The 22,991-nt window shown below is 39.1% G+C and overlaps 1 long non-coding RNA gene across 2 annotated transcripts; it reads left to right on the top strand.

Annotated features, from left to right (window-relative positions):
* Nucleotides 1-240: 240 nt before the first annotated feature.
* Nucleotides 241-21,059, top strand: LOC111093658. 2 transcript variants are annotated; one of them, XR_005382552.1, is made up of 4 exons: nt 241-374; nt 3,753-3,928; nt 7,153-7,217; nt 20,795-21,059. It is a non-coding gene; the product is annotated as an uncharacterized LOC111093658 (long non-coding RNA). The 2 variants fall into 2 exon arrangements; XR_005382553.1 differs by lacking the exon at nt 20,795-21,059 and adding an exon at nt 19,173-19,799.
* The last annotated feature ends 1,932 nt before the right edge of the window (nt 21,060-22,991 follow it).

The following is a 22,991-nucleotide window of genomic DNA, read 5'->3' on the forward strand; positions in this document are numbered from 1 at the left end:
AATCCAGCATTCATAACATTTTTAAGAGTCATATCTTGTTCTCAACAGATCACTTCGCCCCCAGCTACAATCTGGCTCTAGAAATATTTGGGTTGTAAGTACAGTCAATGATGTGAACTCCATGCCTAGTTGTAATTCATTATGGCAACCATTCACTCATTCATTCAATGAGTAGTTTTGTAGATAAGAATGTGTGTGTGTGTATATGTGTGTGTACAAAGGAAATTAGGGGTCATATGAAAGATAGGGCAGCTTGACTTCACTTTCAAGTTATTTAATTTTCAGTTTTGAAAGACTTTTTAGCAGTATGTGATGTGGATATGCTCAACCCATCTCAGCCATATTCCATCCAAGGACATGGAGTCAAGGATGATGTAAGTCTGAGAGGTAACTTTTGCACAGATTACTTGGCATTAAAAAGTGAAAGAAAGAAAAAAGCAACACTACTCTTTTTACCTCATTAAAATGGCTGTATCCAAAAGCTAATATTAACGTCCTGGACTGAAATGCTTCCAGCAGCTTCAGTAAGTCGCCTACATGGAGAACCCTTGCTCCTGGGATCTGCAATTTGAGAAATAATAGTGGTGGTGAGGCAGGTAGCTACCTGTTCATCTTGTCCTTGTACCTTCTGGCTTATTCCCTGAGTGCAGCTAAGAGTTTATACCCTGTGGAGTGGCCAAGGATTGTCTTCACAACTAATTGCTCAACATTTGTTAGTACCAACAATGAAGTGAATCCACTGCTTAAATGAATTTAGGAACATTACAGCTTAAAATATGAGTATTGAGAATAGGTGACATCAAAAGAATTCATTCATTCATTCATTCATTCATTCATTCATTCAACAAACATTTACTAAGTACATCTGTGCCAGGCATTGATCTCTAGGTTATTTAAGGTCTCCTAGATGAATTAAGTGCTTTTCATTTTAATGACACTAACAATTTATTTTTGTCATCCTCAGACTTTCTATGTGATCTGTTCTTTGCCATAAATGCAAACCAAAACCTTTCATTTTTTCCTATCTATCTCCTGCCAAAATTTTCCCAGCAGTCCAAAAACTTAAATTTTCTTCCATCAGTTCTTTTTCCAGAAGTACATTAGGTTCACTGAAGCTCTGCTTTCAGTAAAGGGGCAAGAAATTAAACCAATTTGTCTGACTAGAGGAGCTTTTAAAAACTCTACTGTTTGGGGATAGTCATATAATTTCCAGGTTTTCACAAAGGGAATGGAATGAAAATGAAGGTCATCATTAAATTGAAACAAAATTTACTCCTTTTGTACCTCATCAGCTACTAATTAATGAGACTCTCATGAGTACTGAACAATACTATAGATTAGGGGGCTCCTGTCAGCACGAACACTTAGATTGAAATCCATAAAAGGCCCACTCTCCCAGGGATGGCTGGGTAGCAGCCCTGGGCCTGCCAAGTCTCTGTTATTGAGGATTTATTTAAAGATACTTTTTAAAGCATTTCCTCCTACAATGAAGACTTTTCTGTGTGCATTTCGGTAGACATTTAAAACCCCATCCATAATCTTTTTGAAATCTTTCCCTCATTAAAATGACTTGGCTTGAGAGCTACTTGGCATTGCAGTCTCTGATTATGGAAGGAAAAGCTGAGAAAAAAAACAATTAAACTGAAATGAGTTTCCACTGAAGATAAACACTTTGCCCTGAGTTGGGGTGAGTATTGGACTTGGGGATTGGTGAGCATGAGACCTGAGAAAACAAGTTTTTCTTTGCCCATGGCTCTTGTCCTTTCTTTGGAGTAACTCCGGGGACTTAGAAAAGAAGGGGCTGGTCCTGGAACTCCAAAAAATGAACATCTCGCTCTCCCTCATTTTTTGTTTTTGCCTTCTATTCCACTATTTCTATGTGATTTTTAACTTTTCCTTGCTTCTGCTCTTTGTTTTGGGATTCCAAAACAACTGAGTAAGTTTATGGTCTACAGCGTGATGATTTGATATGTGGTACATATTGTGAAATGTTATCACAATAAGTTTGGTTAACACATCTATCCTCTCACATAATTATCTTTTGTGCGTGTGTGTGTGTGTGGTGAGAACACTTAAGATTTGCTCTCTTAGGGATCCCTGGGTGGCGCAGCGGTTTGGCGCCTGCCTTTGGCCCAGGGCGCGATCCTGGAGACCCGGGATCGAATCCCACATCAGGCTCCCGGTGCATGGAGCCTGCTTCTCCCTCTGCCTGTGTCTCTGCCTCTCTCTCTCTCACTGTGTGCCTATCATGAATAAAAAAAAAAAAAAAAAAAAAAAGATTTGCTCTCTTAGTAGATTTAAGTATACAATGCAGTATTGTTAACTATAATCACCATGCTGTACATTAGATCCTCAGAACTTCTTCATCTTATAACTAGAAGTTTGTATCCTTTGATCAGTGTCACCTTATTTCCCCCACCCCCTATTCCAGCAACCATCATTCTACTCTCTGTTTCTATGATTGTGGCTTTTCTAGATTTTGCATATAAGTGAGAACAAACAATATTTGTTTTTCTCTGCCTGACTTATTTCACTTAACATAATACCCTCCAGGTTTATCCATGTTTTTTGCAAATGTCACTGCTTCCTTCTTTTTAATGGCTGAATAATATTCTATTATAGATATAGAAGAGATTTGTATATAGAAATTTGTATGCATATACAATTTTCTCTCCGTTCATCTGTTGATGGACACTTAGATTGCTTCCATGTTTTGGCAATTGTAAATAATGCTGCAATGAACATGGGGGTGCAGATATATCTTTGAGTTAGGGTTTTCATTTCCTTCAGATAAATACCTAGAGGTGGGATTACTGAATCACATGGCAGTTCTATTCTGAATTTTCTGAGGAATCTCCATACTGTTTTTCACAGTGTTTGCACAAGTTTACACTCCCACCAATAGCGCACAAGGATTCTCTTTCCTCCACATTCTTGCCAGCACTTGTTATCTCCTGTCTTTTTGACAATAGCCATTGTTACAGGTATCAGATGATATCTCATTGCGGTTTTGATTTGCATTTCCCTGATGACTGGGAATGTTGAGCACTTTTCATGTACCTGTTACCCATTTGTATATCTTCTTTGCCCATTTTCATTTGGGTTACTTGATCAGTGTGTTCAGGTTCTTTGCCCATTTTCATTTGGGTTACTTGCTTTTTTTCTGAGTTGTATATTTTTGATCTATATAACTGTCCCTCTTATGAGCTGAAGTCATGTACATGTTGGCAAGATGGATAACCAGTTAGCAAATTGGTAGGGTTTTGTCCTCTTTGTGATAGATATTCCAAGTTCAGGAAAAAACCTTGAATCAAAGTACTGTAGATAATATTCTTATATCTTTTTAAAAACTCTTTCCATCCATGCCACTTTCCATATGACTATTAAAGAAAGTCTAGAAGAGAATGGAGGCCACAATATGAATTGCTAGGTGGAGACATAAAAGAAATCTGGAGAATGTTTGCCCAACATCAGTCCTCAGAATGACTGGAAGCAGGTGGGAAATGGTGGTGAGGACAGAGTGAGAGCACATTCTTTATTTTTATTATTTTTGCACATTCTTAATTAGAAGGCTACTGCACACATGGATTAGCCTGGTGACAATATGAATGGACAATAGGAGAGCTCATTTTCTCAAGCAAGAGATGACTAGACTTAGTAATGGATTAAATGAAGATTGAAAGAGAGGGAGGGAAAGATAATGCCTTTGGTTTTTTTTTTTAATTTGTTGTTGTTGTTTTTGCTTTGACCAGGTGGTTTTCAATAAAGGAGAATAAACAGTTAATCAACAAGTCATTTGTTAAGCACCCTCTGCATTTAATATTGTGCTCATGGCATCAAGGGATGCAAAAGAAATGGAAGACCTATTTTCTGCCTTAAGACAACCATAATGTAGTTTGAAATAGTGAAGCAGTCCATACACAGGAAAGTATAAACTGATAATAACAACAATAATAACAATTTCCATTTATTGTGGTTAATTGTGAGATGGATCCATTGCTAAAAACTTTATTTCTTTTTCTTTTCTATTTCTCTTTGTCATTATCTTCAGAGACAACTATGACAGCAAAGCTGTACAGAATTAAAAATTAATAAAATAATAACTTTCACTGAGTTACTAAAGGGGCAAGGAGCTGTGTTATGAGCTTCATAGGGATGCTTATCCCTCTGAGACTGGTACTATAGTTGCCTACAAATTCCAGAAGAGGAAATGAGGCTTTGAGAAAAGTTCCTTGTTTAAGGCACAAAGCTAAGGAGCTTCTAGTAAAGATTGGGACACAAAACTAGATATGGCTAATTCTAAAGCCAAAGTTGTTCATGTACAGTACATTGCTAAATTGTCTGGATCAAAAAGAAATTCTCCTTCATTCCTAAAATACAATTAAGATTTTTTTTCAAGGCAATGCAAAAGCTCTAGCAGAACCAGCATTCACATAAAATTGCCTTACACTTATGGTCAAGCCTTATTCATGAGAGCTTCGTACCTTCCATTTCCTGTGTTTGTTTTGTTGACTCACAAAGAACTTTATTATTTCTAAATGGACACAGTTGATTGCTGGGAAGCTTTGCATTTACACATGCTACCTATGAAAATGCTATAAAGAGTCTCCATTTGCTATAAAGCATAGGCTGTGCTTTTGAAAGTGAAGTATTGTCAAGATAGATCAGGAAAAAAAGAATCCAGAACTGAATGCTGTGTTGGAAAGTATCTTAAAAAGCCTATGCTTAAGAGATATTTCCTTGGAATGCTTTAAAGAAACACAACTTGTTTAAAAGATCAAGCCACCCTTTGCACTCTGAAGCATCAAAATGCTCACAGCTGGCTAGAAGTGCGTAACAAAGCAGTGTAGTGTGGTCCCATCTCAAATCCATAGGCTCTGCGGGTTTCTGAGTTTCCCTTTTGTATATGATGTGGAGTAAACTTTCAAGAGAGTTAATATAAATCCTTACATTCTCATTCTGCATCTAGATGGCCGATTTTGGATAAATGGTCTCATATGCAAAAGGCTCTTGTGAGTTCAGTTCAGAGTTCTTCCAACAGCTCCATTCAGTTTTGGGGGTCTCCAATCCATTCTTAAATTGTTTAATTCCAAAGGCAAATCTTTTAAAGTCACTCTCCCGTCTCCCTCCCTCCTCCAAGCAAACTTTGGTACAAAAGCAGAGGCCTCCCCTGGCCCTGTTTACTTAGAGTGCAAACCGTATTCAAGCCAGCGTTGTCAGATTAAAGGAAGAAAGGGGAGAGAAATCAAAGCGTTAAACTGCACATAAAAGGCAATCGCTGGCAACCAATCTGTTCGACTTCCAACTATTTGCACTTTATGAATAAAGGTCAATCTGTTATTGGCACCCAAATGTTAATGTTCTTATGAGGGTTTAAGCTGCTTTAACAGCTGAATAAGTGAGAGCGAGCTATAGGGCCACACCTAATCATTCAGGCCCAGCTGGGACACGGGGGAGATTCTCAAAAAGGCGAGAGATGCAGAGGGTATGGATATGGGGGGCTGGCTGAAGGGAGAGAAGTGTGCATTTTGTGATGGGGTTCTGAGGGGGTGAAAGACGAAATTACTTCTATATTACATACAGGCCCCTGTGTCTTTTCTCTTTCCATCCATTTTGCATGTTGCTTGCTACCTACAGCAGCTACCCTTGCCCTAAATTTTTGCAGCTTTATATCATCAATAACCCAATATGTATTTGATTTTTCTCTTTTAAAAACAATACCTCCAAACATTTAATATCCCCTCCTATCAGAATATTCTCTGGGTGGATGGTGGAGAATGCGGTTACTAGGCAAACCTTTGACTTGTCCTGTTGTTAGAGCTGTCTTCCCCTAATCTAGTCTGTGGCCACACTCAGATATATAACCGCACCTAAGGTGTGGAGTCTCCACCTAACAATAGACCTATGACTAAAAACAAGGTACTAATGATAGTCATTACTTTTTTCCTAATACATTTCTAGGTGGTTGATAGATATGGACACTTGTAGTGTATATGTTTATTTCTGTATATAGGCAGAAAATTAGTGTATATACGTTAAATGTCACTTGGCAGTGTTTGACTAGAAGATGGATTTGTTTTGTTCCCTGTGAGTCTGAGGCAAACAACCTCAGAAATTTCTGGCTCTTTTCCTAACTGAATATCACATATTCTTTTTTTTTAATTTATTTTTTATTGGTGTTCAATTTACCAACATACAGAATAAACCCCAGTGCCCGTCACCCATTCACTCCCACTCCCCGCCCTCCTCCCCTTCCACCACCCCTAGTTCGTTTCCCAGAGTTAACAGTCTTTACGTTCTGTCTCCCTTTCTGATATTTCCCACACATTTCTTCTCCCTTCCCTTCTATTCCCTTTCACTATTATTTATATTCAAATATCACATATTTTTGCTATGTCTCAGTTTCCCCCTCTGTGTAATGACAGTTTTCGTCAAAATCCCATTCAACTTTGCTGTCCTCTCATAGCTGGATTCTCCAACCATATAGTGAGGACATATTATTGTGAAGTTAAATGGGATAGTTTACTTGAGAAGACCTTTTAAGAACTAAAATGTCATACTCATATAAGGTATAATTATTACAAATAGGACTTTTGTGAAAAATGTAGGGTATCCTCATGGCTGGGACTTGGGAGGAACTAGGGATTACTGCCTGTCTTCACCCACTGCAGTGTGACCAGAAGCAAGTTAAATGTCCTCCTTCATTTCCCCTATCAAGCTTTTGCTGACAGTTCTCCCATTTGGTATGTATCCTTCCCCAATTCTAACCATCTGTTCGTAAGCAACTCAGTTGCACTGAGTTGAAATGACCCTTCTTCCATCTTGATTCTGTGACCTCACACATTCCATCCTGGATTATCATTGTTTCTGTGCATTTCTGTCTCCTCCTCTGGATAATAGACTCTTTGAAGTCTGGGGTTATGCCTTAGTTATCTTTATGTCCCCTGTACTTGCTAGAATGTTTCATAACATGCAGTAGGTGGGCAGTACCTTCCTTGCTGAGCAAAATTCACATACTTGCTCTTCGCATCTTTTTAATAAGCTGATTTATTTTTCAATTAGATAATAAATTCAAATGCTATAGCTGTCATAAGTTACAAATTAACTCATAAAAAGTAATTCTCCTTCCCACTCCTTTATTCCTGTAGGAAGCAACTGTTACTTCTTGAGTTATTCTTGTGCTATTCTTCTCCTCTTCAACCTTCATCTAGGACATGGTAAGTAAAATTGAGGCCATATCTCAAAGTGGTTTGAATGCCAGGGAATGGAGAATCTCACAAATTACAAAGAATCATTTTTAGGAGATAGTACTTTTCCAATGCAAACAACATTTGCCTCAATCCCGCAATCCAGGATTTAGGAGGGTGGAAGAATGTTATTAACACACTGTATCTTGTTGGGCAAGACCTTTAACTCTGGTTGTACCCTTTGGGTTCATGTCTACTGAACCTGTCATCTCTATAGTTCTCTGATACTTATCTAAACAAGAGGAATTTTGCAATATCAGAGAATCAGTGTTTGAGAAAATGAATTCCATATTAGCATTTTCAATCAGAAATTTAACTTTTGAGCTGGCAAAGTGGCTTTGCCAAATCAATCTATTTAGGAAATTAAAAATAAAATTAGGCACATTTATTGCAAATTAAAGTGAAATGGAATTGAACATCTCTAACTGGCGCCAGAAGAGAAATGTCCCTTTGAGGTCTTTGTGCCAGTAAGGGAACAGAGCCAATCTTGAGTGCTATGCATTTCTTCTGGAGCTAGGATTTTTATTCTTGCCTCCTTGGGTGGGCTTTGGGATGAGAGTGAGGGCAAGGCTAGGGGCTGTAAAATCTGTAGATTTGTGCCCAGTCTCTTATGCATATATGTGTTGAATTAGTCAGGGTCCTGACAGAAAACAGATATCACAGTCAGATTGGGTAGGGGAGTTCAAATGGGCTGTTTACAAAGAACTGGGAAGGGTTTTTAAAAATGAGAATGGGATAACACAGTATCCTGACGTTAGCTGATGGGAAACAGTTATCTCCCACCCTATGACCTCAAGGGGTAGGGAGGAGGAATGGTCATGGGATCTGGAGAAGACAGCTGTGTGGAGAGGGCTCCTTCACAGTACCTTTCACTGGCTGCATCCACCTGTCTTCTTCTGCTTGGGTACCTGCAGCTCATCCTTCAGGATCCCCTAGCTATCTCCTTGGGAGAAGGCCTTTCTTGAGTTCACCGTTTGGGCTGAGTAAACAGCTTGGTTGCCATGTAAGAATCATGTGAATATTTTTATCACAGCACTTTTCACACTCCTTTGTAATTGGTTCTTTACTTTTCTGTCTCCCATTTCTGTGTGCTTCTTAAGGGCATTGATTCTATTTTATTGGGCTTGTTTCCTTGGTATCCAGTCAAGTGTTCGTGGAATGGCAGGGAGGAAGGACAGTGCCTCATCTCAGCACTGTTATGGCACTATTGTTTGGGGGCCTAAACCTACAGGCAGTTCTCCGAGTGCCCACTGAGGCAGAAGATTTCTAGACAGGGGTTTATTTGAAGCAATGATCACACATTGGGGACATAATTTGCCAACTTGTGAAAAATCTGAAAACCTCCTGCCAACAGCTGTTGAGTTTATATGATATCCATTAAGGAGGCTGCATGATTGGTGCAGTGAGAGCAAGCCTGTGAAGCCAGCAATCAGAAGACCTAAGTCTTGCTCTAAATCTCATGTGTAGGAATGAATCCTAAGGAGATTGCCAGCTGAATGTGAAAGAGAGGATGCTCATGATTTTCATCATAGCAGTGTTTACAAAAGAAAAAACTAAAATAACCTCAAGTACCTCAATAGGGATATGTTAATTAAATTATGGTACATACGTACAATGAAATGTACGTGGCCATGAAGCATGATGAGGTGGGTAAATGAAAAGATCCTCATGATATATTGTCATGTGAAAAAGCAAGTTACCTACTTATATGATCAGTGTAATCATATTTTTTATAAATAACCTTTAGAGTTGTATGAATTTGGCCGAATTACATAATCTCTCCAGATCTTACATTCCTTATTTATAAGTTACATCTACCTTACAGAATTGTCCTAAGGAATGAATGTAAATATCCAAAATACCAAGGATAGTGCCTGGCTCATTGTAAGAAGTAATATATGCTAGCTCCTATTATTATCATTGTTAATATTATCTATCCATATGCAAAGAAAGATTTATGAAATGTATGCAAAATAGTTTCGGTAATGATTGGTAAGCATTTTACTTTCTTTGTACATTTGTGTATTATTTGAATTTTTTTCCTCAATAACCATCTATTAATTTCACAACAACACTGAAGTTATTGGAAGAAGAAAGCTTTTGTGTTAATTCCTCCTCTGCCACTCACTAACTCTGTGTCTTTGGGAAATCCACTGGACACCTCTGAACTTTGTTCTCCTTATTTATTTAGAAAATTCTTTTTAAAGATTTTATTTATTTATTCATGAGAGACACAGAGAGGCAGAGACACAGGCAGAGGGAGAAGCAGGCTCCATGCAGGGAGCCTGATGCGGGACTGGATCCCGGGACCCCAGGACCCCGCCCTGACCCAAGGCAGGCGCTAAACCACTGAGCCACAGTGATGGCTGTGAGAATAGGGATTCCTGTTCTCCTCATTTATAAAACAAGAAGAAAGCTATTTATTTCTTTTCTACCCCAGAAGATTTTCCTATAGATGAAATAAATAATTGGATTTGTCTAAGGTCTTGGGAAACAGCAAAGTACTATACAAATATTAGGTTTTATTATTATTATTAGTTGTATTAACCTCATTGGGATCATTTCACTGGAATTTTTTTTTCCTACTGCTTCTCTGGGTGTTTTGTAGGAGACAAGTAGCCTTTATGAAATGAGGCCTTATAAAGTCCATAAATCGTGTTGTTTGTAATACCAGGGATCTGCTACCATCTTCATGATGAACTGAAAACTTCCAGCCACCAAATTATTAACAGTGCAAACTGTTTCATGGGCTTACCTTTGCCCTGTGTTATTTTCACTGCATGTGGAGATTACTCTTTTCTTTCAGTCATATGACTCCCTCCTTTCAGTATTCATTGGTCTATTACCTTGCTTGCTGCTAACTTGCAGTATTAACTTCACGAAAGGGAGAGATGAGCCTATTAACAAATCTTTGGTGAATCCGAAAAAGGAACGTATGGATTTGGAAGGTGAATCACTGCACAGGTTCACAAAATTGAACAGGCTTTGGGGAGTCACAGGGGATTTGGTAATATTTACCGGAGTTTCTGACGCATCATCTCCTTCCTCTTCACTCATGAAAGATGCAGACGCCTTCAGGGAGGAGGTCCAACTGGAGCTTGACAGCATTCTGGGAACACAAGGAGGGACCTGTAGTCAAAGTGCGCAATCTGAAGGAGGTCTTTGTGCACAGAAGCTGTTCTGCCTGCAAACGTCCTCACCAGATTAGTGCCAATTTATTTTCCAGTGAAGACACCAGTGGTTTGGAGGTGGAGTGGAGTTAGCAGGAGGGAAGAAAAAGGAAAAGGCACACTTAGTACTCACCAAATGAGCCTCAATGAGTGTCCATCGAGTGGAGTGGATGTCTGCTGAGGTGGTGCTCATGCCCTCAGAACGTAACTCGGTGCACACGTGCTTGGGTGAATATTTGTGGAAAAAATTAAGAGTATTCTCCTTTTGTGATACCTTTAAAAACATGACTTTTTTTTTTTTTTTGAGAGGAAGGAACAGAACAAATCCTGTAACTGAGAGATAGCATTTTTTTTTTTTGAAAGAACATATTTGTAGTGGGAAATGATGAATGAGTTTGAGTGTATTTCACTGCCCATTGCCCCTACTGCTCCCCTCATGGCTTTTGACCACATGTTTTAGTACATACTGGGCTCTTGGTGTGTTCAGGATTTAAGGCTTCCCTGAGAACCAGAAGCGGTACATTTTACTCTCCCCTTTCCCACTATTTGGGAGGTTGCAGTCCAAGCTCATAAAAGCCATTTCCATTTTCAAAAGCAGAGTTGGTGAAACACTTTGGAAACTTTCCCCACACCCCACACCCCCGCACCCCGCCCCACTCCATCTTCTTGTTCGAGAAATGCAAATCTAAAGCCAATCCTATTTTATGTTAAAAAGTGAAAAACATTTCAATGTATTCTTGTCTTGTATGACTGGCTGAGAGCCTCTAAATCCCCACCATTTACCAAATTAAACTAATTGAAAGTGCTTCCAAAAGCCACATCTGTAGGCTGACGTTTGTCCCTGCCTTTCACTTTCGGCTCGGGAAACTGTTCTCCATTCCATTGATCCCTGAATAGTCATGCCTGTCAGGAAGCCACATCAGCCATTATCATTCTAATTTTACTGCCTTTCTTGGTCCCTAATCTAATTTGCAATGATGCTTAAGCATTTCGCAAGGCCATAGCACTTTCTTCAGAATTTCAACAAGAGCATTAAACCCCCAATTTACATTAATGAAGTGCACATTTAATTAGGGGAGAGGGTAAATGGAGGGCTCTTCAGGAGCAGTTTGTGTGATATGATAAGCACTCGAGAAGGGAAGGAGATAGATCTGATAAAAGACTTGCCATATATCAGATGGCTGGATTTCTTTCCCTCACCCTCTATCTTTTTCCCAGCCTCATCTTCCTTCTCATTTCCACCCTTCCATCAACTAACTCTACCTCTCTAAAATTTGCTTCAGAGCTACGACAATAAAATTATGAAGGCAGACCTGTCAACAGGGGAGGAGCAGGCAAAGAACTATTTAAGAGGATCATGTGGTTTTCAGTTCCCCTGCTGCCCCCCAAAGGGGAGATTAACTTGTTCTTTTAAATAATGAGAAACATAGGAAATCATCTCCAGTCTCCTGTTTAATGAATGCATTAAGCACACTGGCTGAGCAGCACAGTGGTACCACACAAATTTGGCTTGCTGTTGTGAAAGGGTTGGGCAAGGGGGAGGACAGGGATGAATTTCTGGTCATAGATCCCATGCAATGAATTCATTACCACATAGTACCCAAGGTGCAGTGATGTCACATAGTTGAGTCTCTGCCATAGGCTCTGTTGGGCCAAGGCTTCTGATGCATGGGAGGTTGAGTGTGTGCATGTCTATGTCCACATGTGTATTTATCTTTAGACAGAATTTTTTTCATTCCTTTAGCTTAGCCCTTGGAATATGAATATTAGCTACACATGCTTTTCTCTTATATTTTCTTGTTAATCCATAGTTCATTAGGTGCAAAGGTGGGGGCAAGACGTATATATGAGTTTTATTTTTGGAATCTTGATGTTTTTCCTTCAAGTTCTCCTTCTCCATTATGTGATGATGATGATGATGATGATGATCATGACGATGATGATTTTGATGATGATGATGATAGTGATGATAAGAGCCGTCTCAGAAATATAGTGATGTGAATAGAACAAGAGCAATTCAATAATGGAATGCTGTTTTATGCTTAACATCTTTGCAAAGCTTAATATATTTTGGAGCTAAAAATAAAAGCATTTGTTCATGATAGGATTTTGTTTGCATTTCTCACAAATATAAAAACTACATTTCATGGGAAAACGTACATATTTTACTAACTTACCAACACTAGCTAGACACTAACATATAGTCAAATACAATCCCTCTCTTTCCATTACTTTACTAAGATACTTGATGACAGGTCACCTATCTTTGGGGACAAGCACCATTTTCAAGCACAGACAAGGATAAGAATTTATCAAAGGGTCATAGTGGTAATTAAGCAGGAAATCACCTCCCTTGCAAATACATAGCCCATAGTCATTGCAACCATGGCTGTGCCTGCACTGTGACTCTCAGTGGTAGGAAAGAAGACCCTGAAAAATAATAGCCTACTTGTATTTTTGACCTGAGTTAAATAAACAAATGAACGAATGAATAAATAAATAAATGGAAGATGGTACCACCTGTGCAGGGGTAAACAATGGAATACTAAAGGGAAAAAGGAGAGGCAAATAATAGGAGGGCATTTGACAGTGAACAGGAATTTGAAAACAAAATGAAATTTGAATAAAGAGATTAAAGGGTAAGGTACGAATAACACTTTTACAACTTAGTATGTGGGCTTTTAGTGGGCCCTTCTGGGTTAACCGCAGAACCTGGGTCAAGCACTTCATTTGTCTAATATCTGATTTTCTCATTTGCAAAATGACAATAACAATGGTACTTCATAAAGCTCTAAGATTAAATGAGATACTGCACATAAAGCAATGGCATCTAATAACTCAAAAAATGACATTAAAGAGAGAGTATGCTACTAGAGAGGAAAGGAAAGATAGATAAATTAAATGATGGAAACCTATGGAGGATTGAGAAAATTATGCAAGGAAATACATACTGAAAAAAAGGGATGACGAGGGCAAAGGAAGAACAAATCATTTTAGATAATCAGCATTTTAGGTGTGGAACCTTGTGTCTTTTCTATGGATGTGTCCAACAGAGAAGAGGAGACTGCTAAAGACCATGTCAGAGAGGGAGAAAATAAAGTAGGTTGATGCCACATTCAAGGATTTGCATTGTAGACTGACCATTGGAATTAATCTTTTCTGATAGCCATCTTTTTGCAGGTTTTGATTTGTTTTATTTTTTAAATGCAACTGGGGGAGTTTTACCCATGTCTGAAATGAGAAATGTTTTTGTTTTCTATGTCAAACAAAATTGCATCTCTCTGAAAACCATACTACCTGCCCCCTTCTCCTCCTACTCCTCCACCAGTGATGGTGAATGTCATTGACATCTTTTTCCTCAGCACCCACCTCTCTTCCCAGAGACAACCACTGTTACTAGGGTATTGGGATCCTTCCCGAGGTATTTTGTGCATATACATGAGACTCACTTTTAAATTTTGCTCTCCTTTAATCTCTTTGATAAGGCCCAGTCTTGGAAGGGAATCATATAAAATGTCAAACATTCAATTGGTTTACTTTTCTAATTATAGAAATAATATCTGATCAATTACTAAGAAGTTAAGAACAATGCAGAACTGTATAAAGTCTGCCTGACTCTTTAGGATAGTTCAGAAACTGACTGAAAATACTGTCTATGAGGAAGATACAGAAAGACAGTTTACTTCCTGTGGACCTGTGTACAGGTGTTGTGGATATCTGCAAGTCCACTCAGATCTTCAGTTCTGGCCATCCAAACTCACTTCATGAGATGGAAAACAATGCAAGAGAAGGTAGGCTTAAAATTGGCATGTATCATCGTTGTGCTGGGGCACCACTGGCCTGGTGGCCCCCTGGAGCCAAGGCTGACTCCACTCCTCCTTCATCCTGAGGAAGGGCCTCAGGAGCTTGATCTACAATTACAACATTCATTCCTCGTCTGAAAGGTGAAAGGGCTGCTGTATCCTGGTGGGGACTAATTCCTAATGAAACGGGTGATGGTTTTGTATTTGTGTATTTGCACAGCAGATGGACTGTGACTCTTTTTCAAGCAAAAGAAACTTGGTGCAGAGACTGAAGGATGTGCAGCCAAGACTTGCTCTGAGGACTGTGAGACTGTTCATAGAGCGAGCTGAACCTGGCCCTCGTGTGGTCCACTCTGCCTCTACCAACAGGCACCAATAGGGATTGCTATGGCCTGGACTTGGAAGCTCACATAATCTATAGCATATGTGGAAAAATATGTGAACAAAGAAAAAAAATGACTTTAGTCAAGATTTCTAACAATGTACTCAAAGCCTGTCAGAATGAGATTGATTTTTCATGTAATTATGCAATTTTCCCAAGCCTTCTTTAACCCAGTTTAATTAGAGAAGGGTAGACTGCAAATAGAATACAGTGCTAAGCAATTTTCTCTAAAGGGTTTAGCAAAGAATATTGAAGGTATATTTGCCTTTTCTTTAAATATACTACCTGGTTGGTTGTGAGAATTAGAAACTTGAGCTCTTCAGTAAAGAACTTAAACTGGTTCTTTTGTGAACATCATCCCGTGTACAAAACAGACAAGAGGAGGAACTGAAAAGACGACAAAACTTTGAGCACACAGACTTTTCAACATGCTATACTTAGGAAGAAAACCCATGTCACCTAGCTATCTTAAAAGTCTCAGAGATCAGCTAGGTTCTAGTCTTTTGAGAAATAATCACCTCAAAAGCAGCCCTAGCAATTTTGCAGTGTCTTCTACAGCCTGAGGTGGGTGGCATTTTCCATACTCTGTAGATGGAGTAACAGGGGTACACTGAGAGATTCAGTAGCTGTCTGAAAACTCCCAACAAGCTGAAAATAGAGCCCCAGATGGCAGCCAAGTTTCCTGCCCTGAAAGTGAAGAGAGACCTAAAAAATAGGATTAGATTTAAAAGAACATATATACTTTCCAGGGGCTTATCTGAACCGCGTCTCCTCCCTGACCCTCTTTGAGTTTACCCATCGTAAGTAATAGCATGACCTCTTCTTCAAGTCATTCAAAAATGCATTTGTTCTCCATAATAGAGAGAGAAGTCCCAGCCAAATTATATTCTAATGTATCATAGCCTTGAACCTGGGAATCATTTTGCATTGCTGACTAGGTGGCTGCTGAATACATTATTAGTCCGCCAATGTTTGTGTCAGCTTTGTGAAGAGGCAGATTTCCCAGCTCCTCTCCAATATTGCTATTGTTGGGGCTTTTTTAGGGGGTGGCCAAAAATAAAAAGGAGAAAAAGAGTGAATACTTGAGTATAATCTTGCTTTTGTGGCTAGGTAAGTATAGTAGCCCCATAAACTCTTATTCCTGTGTGAATAGATAATAGTCATGTTGAAAACGAGTGTGCTTCTGACAGAATTGCCATGCTCCTAGCTGGAGCAGGCATAGTTGGGTGTAGAAGTGTCAGAGAAACTCAGGGAGGTAATTATCTAATGAAGTGATTCGGAATTTCCAAGGCTCCCCCTGGCCTGAAGGAGTTGTCAGTTATCTACCCAGTGACTTGGACATAGAAGAGTACATAATACCTGATACTCCAGGCCCCCTTTTATATGGATAAAACACTGAGACTCACTCTTCCATTTTAATTTAAAAGTCTAGACTCAGATTTGTAGAAGAGGCAATCCAAGGAAAGCATAAAATGACTTACCGATGAGAAATATCTTCTTCTACCAGAATAAGCGGGAGCCAGTCAGTAAATGAAGCCAATGCAGAAAGTAACAAATGCAGCATTGTAGTTACCCGTGCTTTGCTAGCTCATCTATAACCATAGCATCTAGATTCTTCGCCAGTGAATCTATGTTAGCCAGACCCCTGACCCTGCATTACTAATACAGTGCATTAAATGGTCCCCTAGTGGCTGCATAGAGGGTGTTCCTTCCCAAATACTCTCTTAGTGCTACAAAGGAATAAAATTGCGGGGCCTGGGGGTGAGGAGAGGATGGAGTCCAGTGTGCTGTTGGACAGAGGCTTCACATAATCCCATGCCAACTTGGCATTGCCACCATTTGGGATCCATGAATCCCGCAGGCCCAGTCTTGGAGCAGTTTTCATGCATGAGGAGGGAAGTTGGCAGGGTCAGGGAAAATGTTTTTCTCTGCCTAGAGGCCCGAGTGGTCGGATTGGGTATTTACACTGCCTGAGTTTGCCAGATTATCACTCAATCCTCCATTCTAGCCCACTTTGACTATGTAGACTCTGCCAGTGTGCAACTAAGAGGAAAACTGCCCCCCTCCCCAACCGCTAATTCTGCCAACTTCTCTCTGCACATGTGAATTTGGCCACTTGGAACCTAGTATATTCATGGCAAGGTAAAAGTCAGTGTGATAAGGAAAACTATACTGTCCATAATCTTGGAAGCATCCACTTGCCATCTTTCCCATGGAAAGCAATAGTTTACTATAGACTAGTTAGGAAGGCTGAATATTATATCTTCATGAGGGATGATAGATGGGCTAGAAGTAACTGGAAGGAGAACAAGAACAGGTGTAACTGTTTCTTTTCTTTTCATTTCTTTATTTGCCAAGCTTGAGGTTCATGTTGCAAAGAGAGTGTAGTGAAAAAGTCTCCCAGCTCAGAGATTGGAGATCTTTATTTGAATCTCTCTCCTAATGTGAACTAGTTACCCAGCCATTCTGACTGTCTTCCTCAGGAACATTGGAGGGTTGACCTTGATGCTGTCCAGAAAGTCCCTTCAGGTCAGATGTTGGATAGTCCATCTGAGTCTTTCTGTCTCATGGCTCCTCTATACCCACAAGCGGCAGGACCTGTTCATTTAATTACTCACTTATTCAGATAAGAAGCAGGTGTTAAGTCCTTTCCCTTCAGTTCCAGTTTCTTGAAAGTGGCCCACAGTCATTGCCTTAATTTTCTCAAGGCTTTTGGAGGGGTTAGCTTTTCACAATGGCCCCCTGACTCCACAAGGATAATAACTCTGCTCCCTGCCAAGACAATGGCTTTTTCTCATCCTTCCTCAGTTTCCTCTGACCCTGATATGTTTGACAAGATTGACCACATGCTCCTTCAAGAAATTCCTCTCCTGCTTTTCTCCCTCTGGGACACTCATGGTACTCCTATCTTTTCTTGTTGCTTTGTCTCAGGCTCCTTTAAAACTTTTCCTTTCTCTTCCTGTGATTGTGAATCTAATCTTGGAGGTTTTCTCTTACTTCTTTTCATGTTTTCTGTAATAATCACATCTCCCTCAGTGTCTTCAGTTCCTACCTTTGTGCAGCCAACTCTCACATCTATGACTAGTCCAGAATCTTCTTCTGGGCTCTAGAATTATCCAGTCAGCCATGGAGAGTATTTCTATTTATATATTTGACCAAACAACCCTAGTCAGCAGGTCTGAACCACATTAATTTTCTTGCTTCTGAAACCAGTTGCTGAAAATGTATATTTTTTGTATATTTTTTATTGGAGTTCGATTTTTCAACATATAGCATAACACCCAGTGCTCATCCCGTCAAGTGGCCCCTCAGTGCCCATCACCCAGTCACCTCGTACCCCCATCCACCTCCCCTTCTCCCACCCCTTGTTTGTTTCCAAGAGTTAGAAGTCTCTCATGTTCCGTCATTCCACTCATGAAAATGACATTTGAATCCTAAAAAAAGTGCCAGTTTCTCTTAATCCCCTGACCAGAATACTTGACCTTTCATTGTTTCTTCTCTGTTACCCTAGGGTATCTAAAAAGTTACTAAATCCTGCTGATTCCAGAAAAAATTGACAATCATATGTCCCTTTCTTTTCCATTTATACTCCCCTCTCAGCTCCTTTTCATTTAGTCAATAATATTAACCGACTCCTACATGAAAGGGACTGCGTGACATGCTGTGAGAGGCAACGTGTGCAAGATATGGTATTTTCCCTGTAAGAGTAACAACTGAGAAGAGGCCGTCTTTATGCAAATTAATTATAAAGGAAGATAGAAAGGGATAGGTGACAGAAGAGAAAAAAATACAGTATGTGGGAGTTTGTGATAGCTACAAAATATATCTTTGTTAAATTTGATTAATCCCAAATTCTATTTTTATCTTTCTAAGTGAATCTATCTGATTGGTCTGAATTACATTCATAGTTCTCATTTCTTCCATTATCTTCAGTGTTTCAGGCAAGTCAGTTATTTATCTGATGCCCTGCTTTCAGCATTTGTAGTCTCCTAAAGCTCTCCTGGTGGTTGAAGTCTCCTAAAACTCTATTTTTCCTATTTTTTATTAGTTTTTCCATCTTTATTATAGAGGCATCATATCTTTGCCTGACCAAGGAAACTGAGTATGCTCCCAGCTCAGTATCACTTTATTTAATTCTTCATCTATTCTACCCTAAGTACTCTATTTGATCAACAGTTTCCAAGCTGTTATATGCTCTGTGGTATGAGTTTGGGTACAGAATGTTGGATGAAACCTGCTTTGTCCTTAAGGTTCTTATTTTCTAGTAACAGAGTTAGACAAGCAAATACATAATTTTGAGTCGGTATGGTAACATGCTACAATAACTCTTAGAGTTAACATTTACTGAGAACTAAATATGTCCTTCGTACTGTTCTAGATTTCTTACATATATTAATGCATTTAATCCTCGCTGCACTATAGGAAATCAGTATTGTTATTTCTGCCATACTATTCCCCATGAGGAAACTGAGGCATAATTATGGGAGAGTCAGGATTTAAAAGCAGGTGGTCTAACTCATGAGCTCACACTCAACCACTTTTATTGATGGTCTTCTCTTATTCCAATTAGGACCCTATAATATGTGACTGAACAATTAGACTACAAAGCAGGATTGGTAATTTCAATAAAGAAGACTAGCTTCATGGTGTTTCAACAGTCTTGAGAAAAATAAGTAGAGTTTATTGGCTGGAGAAAGAAAGAAATAAAGAAAGAATGGCATACTACTTGCTGATAAAGGCTTGAAGGTGTTATTGTTTAGAAGTTCCAATAAGTAGTTAAGATGTTACTGTGGAAGGTGAGTCTGACAAGGCTAAATAAGATTAGAACACATTTAATGTTAGCTAAGGCTAACATTTAAAGGATGGAGGAAGAAGAGCAGTTATGGAGAATGAGGAAGAGTGAAGACAAGTAGAAAAAGAGACTAGAGGATCATTTAGTGCCATGAAGTCTATGAACCAGGAGTTTCAGAAAGGAGGAGATGCTCAACAGTAATAAATGCACCAGAAAAGTCAGGGAGGATGTGTGAGGGAAAAGGCTAGTAGATTTACTCAGAGAGTTAGTAATGAGATCATAGAGTGAAAAATAGTGGCAGTGCAAGCTAAAATCAGAGGATTATTGAAAAAATGAAAATAGAAAAGTAGAGGCAGCATGGGTGGGTTTCTTGTTGGCTGATTTATTCATGCCTGTGCTCATATAGATGCCAAAGCATGTCTATGTGGACTCTTAGTGTTCAATAAAGCACAATGGCACAGTTAACTTAAAAAACAATTTAACAAAAGACAGAAAAACAGACTTGAAAGGAGAATGTGCTTCTCTCCATGATGACCTGTGTTTAATAACCTTCAGTATATTGTAGTCTGTGATGCTTTGATATGGAAAGAGCACCCAGTAGTTTGATGGGTCTCTTGGGGTACCTGCTTGCTCCCTTTTATGGCACCAAATTATACTGGGCATCAAATTATATTGTTATATCTGGACTTACTTCTTCCCTGTTAAAAACAAAATGATTAAATAAGTCTCTTTTAATTAACATCTTTATTTTGTTTTATTTTATTTTATTTTATTTTTTATTAGAGGGCATGAGTGAGTAGGGAAGGGGGAGGGGCAGGGGGAGAGAAAGAGAGAATCTTAAGCAGGCTCCATACCCAGCCAGAGCCCAATGTGGTCCTCTATTTCACAACCCTGAGATCATGGCCTGAGCTGAAATCAAGAGTTGGACATGTAACCGACTGAGCCACCTAGGTGCCCCTCTAATTAACATTTTTAAATGATCCAATCAATCACCTCTTAACTCACAGAAATCACCAATGTTACATAGCAGGTGGCCACTCTTTAATATTTTCTCCTCCATGACATGGGGGAAATGATTTCAGCCCAGTGATCTAAGCATCTCGCATTCTGACAATCAAGAAACATTTTATTTTTTTTTAATTTTTTTTTTTTTTTTTTTTTTATTTATGATAGGCACACAGTGAGAGAGACAGGCAGAACACAGGCAGAGGAAGAAGCAGGCTCCATGCACCGGGAGCCTGACGTGGGATTCGATCCCGGGTCTCCAGGATCGCGCCCTGGGCCAAAGGCAGGCGCTAAACCGCTGCGCCACCCAGGGATCCCTCAAGAAACATTTTAAAGTCTTGTGCTCTAAATTCTCTTCATTTCAGCATTGTTTACCTTCTGTCTTTCTTTTTCAGAGGATTATGCTTAAAGTTCCTCAGTTTCAGTCAAAAGAGTGAATTTGCTCAGCTGGAAGAATTGAACCTTGAAAGTGCTGCCTTCCTTTAACCTTATATTAAAAAATAAATAAAAAATAAGAATATAAGGCCTTATTCATCTCTAAATATGCAAGCAAGACAACTGATATTTTAAATAGAAAATTGCCAACCATGAGGGAGGTCACTAACAGAGGCAAGATTGAAACTTATAATCAGATGCTTCTAGCAATTTGTGAATATGTGAAAACCCTCCCGAATTATCAGGTATTTGACATTACGTAGAGTTAGCCTGAGTCTAGCTCACCCATCCCCTGTAAGATTTGGTTAAAATGGACCTAAAGTGCATCTTGTGAGATCCTTGTGCTAATATCTGTGAGTGTACTGGGTGGGAGTTAAGTTTATATGCAAAGAAATATCCTGCACTTCTAGTCATTCATTAATAAACTAGTTGAAGGATCTAGGAAGTTTTAAAATGCTCAGCAACATTTTACTCAAAGAAATTTCTTTCCCTGATGGGAAGCATGCCAAGAAGAACAAATAAAACGAATGAGAAATGGCAAGTCAGAAAATAGCAGAAAGCTTTAGCCCCTGTAAGTTTCTTTATACATTTTTATTTATGTTTTAATTCATTTAAAAGTACTTATTGAAACATCTAGCTTGTTCAATAAACTATTTTTTTATGCAATTAAAAATCTTAAAAAGAAAGAAAGAATATTGCTTCCTTGGTCATCATCAATAAGAAGAAAACTATCCAGGGGTGCCTGGGTGGTTTAGTCAGTTGGGCATCTGCCTTGGGCTCAGGTCATGATCTCTGGGTCCTGAGATCGAGCCCTGTATTGGGCGCTCTGCCCCGCAGGGAGTCTGCTTCTCCCTCTCCTCCTCCTTCTTGTGTGCTCTCTCTCTCTCGCTCTCTCTCTCTCTCTCGCTCACTCTCTCTCTCAAATAAATAATAAAGTTTTTAAAAAAGAGAGAGAGAAGAAAACTATCCCAAAAAGTGGGATTGGAACAGCAGAGCTAATGCCACACACATCTTGTAAATTAGAAATATCTTTTGTTAAAACTACTTATTCTGGAAGAGAGCTGGAAATAAATTTCTTTTTTTTTTTAAATTTTTATTTATTTATGATAGTCACAGAGAGAGAGAGAGAGAGAGAGAGAGAGAGAGAGAGGCAGAGACATAGGCAGAGGGAGAAGCAGGCTCCATGCACCGGGAGCCTGATGTGGGATTCGATCCTGGGTCTCCAGGATCGCGCCCTGGGCCAAAGGTAGGCGCCAAACCGCTGCGCCACCCAGGGATCCCTGGAAATAAATTTCAAATTCAGTTTTATCCCCAGTGTTTGGTATAAGATTTATACAGAGAGGTTGTTCAGTAACTATGTGAGGAATAAATAGATGATTAGAAATTAAAAAAATGCTTATTGAGTGTCTCCAGTGTGCCACAATATGTTCTAGGCTCTTAGGTTATATCAGAAGATAAAGCCAACAAACAAACACAATCTCTGTTCTCATTAGCTTCCTTTAAATTTATACCATTGTGTAAGGGGAATGGGTGCAATTTTATTTTTTTGAGTGATATATTTTTAAAATTGATTTTATGTTTTAAAACAGTTTTAGATTTACAGCAAAACTGAAAACCCAGTTCAGAAAGTTCCCATGTACCTCATACTCCATTTCATCTTTTATTAATATCATGTATTAGTGTGATATATTTCTTATAATTAATGAAACAATATTAACTAACAATAATAGTTTATTTATATTTCTTTAGTTATCTAATGTTCCTTTTTTGTTCCAGGAATCCATACAGGGTATCACATTACATTTAATAATCCTGTCTCTTAGAGTTCTTTGGCTGTAGCAGTTTCTCAGATTTTCCTTGTTTTTGATGACATTGACTGCAGAGGAACCTAAAAAATAAATTACAGGCATACCTCAGGAAAAAAAAAGTAATAGCCCACCACAGATCTTCAACCATGAGCACGACACGTGATCCCAGCGCTGCTCAGGACACAGTATGGCCCCAGCACCAGCTGCAGAGCAGACATCTGGAGGCTGAGCCTTGAGTGATGGAGATGGACCCTTGAAGAGTACAAATTTGCATAGATTCAGTTTTGGGATTTCACCTTGCATGTAGTGTTTTTCATTTTCCCTAACCTTAGGAGGCATGGTGTCATAC

The sequence above is a fragment of the Canis lupus genome, chromosome 32 (genome assembly GCF_011100685.1).
Source record: "Canis lupus familiaris isolate Mischka breed German Shepherd chromosome 32, alternate assembly UU_Cfam_GSD_1.0, whole genome shotgun sequence".
NCBI classification, from domain to species: Eukaryota; Metazoa; Chordata; class Mammalia; order Carnivora; family Canidae; genus Canis; species Canis lupus.